This window comes from Pteropus medius, unplaced genomic scaffold, assembly GCF_902729225.1.
Source record: "Pteropus medius unplaced genomic scaffold, Ma_sr-lr_union100, whole genome shotgun sequence".
Lineage (NCBI taxonomy): Eukaryota > Metazoa > Chordata > Mammalia > Chiroptera > Pteropodidae > Pteropus > Pteropus medius.
The window spans coordinates 5,509,295-5,514,146 of NW_024354498.1; the positions used below are offsets into that span (position 1 = coordinate 5,509,295).

Here is a 4,852-nt window from a genome sequence, read left to right on the forward strand (position 1 = left end):
ACATTATGCAGTGCAATCTTACACCATATGGCATTAATCAATCTGTTACTAGCTTTTGTTTTCCTTTGGGTATATAATGGATTAAAAAGTAGAACTTCACACTAAGACATCTGGCTTTAAAACAATTTAAGTTACAAAGAGATATATAATTTTTGCTTTTTCACCATCCTTCTTGAGTCTTCCAATTCCACTAAGAATTTTTGGCTAATCCTCCCAGAAAAGTCCACCTCCCAAACTTTTGATTACTCCTATCCTTCCATAATCTATCCAGTGTAACCCTATGTTGAACCCCTGTCATGGAATGGGAAGGGTCTCTGGACAGTATTGGCCACATCTCAGGGGTCCTGAGAGGCCCTGGGAGGCAGCCCACACTACAAAATTGCCGTTTGCCTGAAAGTGGGCCAGTGCTCCCTGCTCCAGGACTTCTAGAGAAAGTGATTGGGTCACCACCATATCAGCTTCTACATGGAGTTCTCTCCTTCAACTCTTAACATCTTCAACTATTCCCCTTAATTACCCTCTCCCTGCCCCTCAGAAGGTTAAGAATATGACCATGACTCAAAGCTATGCTCAAAGGCTACCTCCTCTAAGAGGCTTCTCTGATTTTCCAAATAAAAGGAATCTCACTGCAGAATTGTCATGATACTACATCTGTACTGTTTTTTTCATAACTAATTTTTTCTCATTTGTGAAGTGATCCATACTCATGGTAGAAAAGTTGAGAAATATGGAAAAGAGTAAAGGAAAAAAATCACTCAATCCCACAACACCCAAAGATAAGCATTGTTAACATTTTCCTGTGTTATCCTTTAGGTTTTTCAATGATTTAAAAAAAAAACATAATTGAGAGCATACCATGGATACAAGTTTTTTACTTAACATTTTATCATGAGCATATTTTCACATCATTAATTTTTTGATGTCTCATTTTAACAGTAACATAATTCTATTGTGAAGATGTACTACAATTAACTAATTCTCAGTATTTCAATATTTGGGTTTTTCCAGTTTTATATATAATATATATTATATATAATGCTGTGAAATGATATATAATGCTGTGATAAACACCCATAATAATAAATCTTTGTCCATATGTCCATTTCCTTATGATAGGTTTCTAGAAGTGGAAGTAGTAGAGTGAATTCAATAATGCTTATATTTAAGAATTAGGCAAAATTACGGATCCTCTCTGAAAAATAATGCAATCAAACATATAACTACACTTTTGCATACACTTTAAGGTAATTCATCTGAAGGTCAATGTATAGATTTCTCAGAGGTCCAAAAATCTCTAGGTTAAATATATTTGAATTACTGGATTAAGAGATATGAAAATTTTAAGGATATTTATAAATATTCCTATATTTTTTTCCAGAAACATCTATCTGTGTCATTTTTGTGATACAGATACTACTTTCTACCTTTACCATTGTTATTTATGTCTTATCACCTCTGCTAGACAGTAAGCCTTCTGAGGGAAGAGTCATGTCTGATTTGTCTCAGAATTTTCCACAGGACCAAGAAAGTGCCTAATTTGCAATGATGTTCAGTTAAGAGTCACTGAATCAATAACTCGATTTGGAAGTCAGCAAGTCCAAAGAAGAGAAAGTTCCAAATTTGATCATGTGGAAAGTGATTCTGGGTATGCTTCATATCCACAATAAATAGTACCAAGAGATGGTCACTGGAGCCCTCACCAAGTCTAATAAGGAGGATGGAGCATTCCACTTTGAATAGCTAAAGGAACAATGCTGCAAATAGATCTTCAGATTTCAATGCAAGTGATAAATGCTTTATTTTCTGCAGTGTGGAGGGTGGCTATTGCCTCTCTTTGATACTGAGGACTCTTTGCACCACCGACTGGCCATCAATTACTTGCCAGTGAAGTATTGCTAAGAACCACAATGACCTATTAACTCTGATTAAAATTACAAATAAGTCAAATTACTAACCCTCAGTTAACTCCTTGCATAATGCACATTTTCCAGGCAATGTGGAAGGAAACAGATATCTTGTGGCACACATATTTAGTGGCCTATCCAACAGCCATTCCCCTTCTCTGTGGGAGAAGACTCATTCTAATTTAGCTGGGGTTGGCAACATGCCCAGGCTTAAAGGGTGACTATGATAAATGAGAAACCAGTTGAGACAATTCCATTCCCCCTTTACATGTACAGACTTATCTCACATAATGACTGCTCAGTTAACAACTTTTTGTCATAATGGCTCTTAAAAAGTTGTACCACTTTTTGAACAATGACTGTCTTTTCCCCAATATATGTTGGCTTTTTCACCCCCAAAACACTAAACAAATAAGAAGCGACATGACATTATTTCAGTTTCAGGCTAAGTCATGACCACCAATTTTACCTGACATATATTTACTAGTCAGAGCTTATCATACGGAACAAATTTGAATTGAGCATCATGTTTGAATGAGCCCAAAATGATCTGCTTTGTATATAGATACCAAGTGAGATGGGTGAACACATAACACCTACATCTCTTTAGTCTTTGTGCATGTGCAATTTCATGTTTTAAATTTTTCAACATGTTTCAAAGCATTCTTATGTTTATCTTTTATTTTGTCCTAAAGGTGATTTCTAGGCTATAGCTTTCTATTTAAGTGCAGTTAGAGAACAAAATAACCACAAAATCCCCTCTCCGAAGTTGGAAAGGTGGTGAAACAATGGTATTGACGAAATAATTTATCTTCTAAATAATGATTTCCTCATCCTCTTTTCCACCATCTCTACTTCATCTACCTTTTCTACATTACATTTTGTGTACAAATGATTTATCTACTTTCATTTTCAATTTGTTCGTAATCTCTTATAGAAATTTGTTTTCATTGTTCATGTGATACATTTTCTTACCTGTGAAAATTATTTGGGTATCGTGGATTGGGAAAGAAATCTTATAATTTTTCTTTTTAAAATTAATGGAATTTAGTCTATGGCAATGGCACCCTGAACGTGCCCGATCTTGTCTGATCTCGGAAGCTAAGCAGGGTCAGGCCTGGTTAGTACTTGGATGGGAGACCACCTAGGAAGACCAGATGCTGTAGGTGTTAAAAAATTAATTAATTAATTATTAATTAATGGAATTTTTAAAATAACATCTTCCCACTAGTGGCAAGGCTTTCGAGAATGAATTAAAGTCATTAAAAGTGAGAGATTAGCTTAATGACTTTTCAGTACACCTTGTAGTTAGGGATGGAGATGAGAGTCAGTTCTGACCAAAGAGAAGTAAAGTCTCCTGGGTGACCCCTGGGAAAGATACTTCTGCCCATTATAAGAATACTTTTCTCCCTTTCTCATCTTCCTACTCTGAAATTTAAGACATTTTAAAGACTGGTTTGTATAGAGCTATGGCAGCTTCATGTGAACTTGAGGGAGAAAATGACAAGAGAACTACACAATGCCAACCCAGTGCCCTGACCTGGTAGAGCTAAAGAAATAATCCTAGAACTTCTGCCCTTGGTCTTCTTGTTAGGGAAAGTTAGTGTTTAAAACAGTGTTAGTTATGATTTCTATTACGTGCAACCAAAACATTCCTAAATGATGTCATACTCACCCCTTAGTCATTAAAAGATGAATTAAATAATAATGATGATATGTTTCCCTTTGTATGCTGATTTTCAGTCTAAGTGTTTTCATATTCTGATGGAAGGCTGCCTTTTACCCTGATCACCTCCGCTCTAAGATCCCATTACAAGTTTGCTATCTCCCTGATTATCTCTCCTCTTACAGCTGTTCTTGATTCTCTACTCTGACCTAATTTGTAGGTAAAACTCATCTCTCTTCTCTTGGGTTCCATAGAGAACTATTTACCAAAGGCATTTGTGTATGAAGCTGACTTTACTTATGATGTGATTTTACTTTATTTTTTTAAATATACATTTTTTAACATTTTATTTTTTAAACATTTTGATATGATTTTATACCACAAGGCAAATCAACTTAAATTGACTATTAAACATTTTTATCTTTATAAAATATTTAGGCCACCTTTCCACATTTGTTAGCCATGCTGCTTATTTTCTAAAACTCCTTGCTTACCCAGTTTGGGAATCGTCATCAGGATCCCCCTAAAAACTCATTCCTCTCACAATACTATGAAAAGTATTTTACCTCTTTATCTCTCTACCAAGGTGGGCAGCCACTTCTGCATATCATTATTACATATTTTGTTACAAAATGGGCCAAATACTCCACTGGCAGGGGTTTTGAACTATCCATCTTTGCCTTCTCCCTCACTCTACAGTCCCTTGGATGAAAGAGACCAGAAATATAGTTCCTCATTGTTATGAATTAAGCCACAGCTTTAGAAGGCAGTGGTGGATACAGTGTTTGGATTTTAAATAACAAATTTTTTCTCTGTTTCAAAATATTAGGGTTGGAAAGGACATTGCGATAGTGTTAAAAAGAGCACAGAATTGGAACTTGGAAGACCTAGATCCTCATTTGTAAAAACATGGAGGAAGGATGTACTAAAGAATATCTGTGGTCCCATCTGGCTCTAGGAGATTCTAGATGAGGAATCTGGGGCCTGAGAAGCCAAATAACATAATATTTAACTTACCACATGTGGTCAGTCTCCTTTCTATTTTTACTTCTGGTGCTTGATTTATCAAGGTTAATTGTATACTTGATATTTTGTTCAAATGTTCTATTCCCTTCCCTTGCTTCCGAAGTTATATTCATCTTAGTACCAACACCGCAGAAAGGAGGAAATGAAAGCTTATAAAATACAAACTGAGTGAACAGATATACTTACACGGGTGAGGAAAAATATGTGTACAGAGCTGCTCATTGTGGCTTTGTTTGTAATAGGAACAGAGTGGAAA

At 35.6% G+C, this 4,852-nt stretch overlaps 1 pseudogene; it reads left to right on the forward strand.

Annotated features, from left to right (window-relative positions):
• The first annotated feature begins 2,954 nt into the window (after positions 1–2,954).
• LOC120594310 (uncharacterized) lies at positions 2,955–3,073 on the forward strand (annotated as a pseudogene).
• The last annotated feature ends 1,779 nt before the right edge of the window (positions 3,074–4,852 follow it).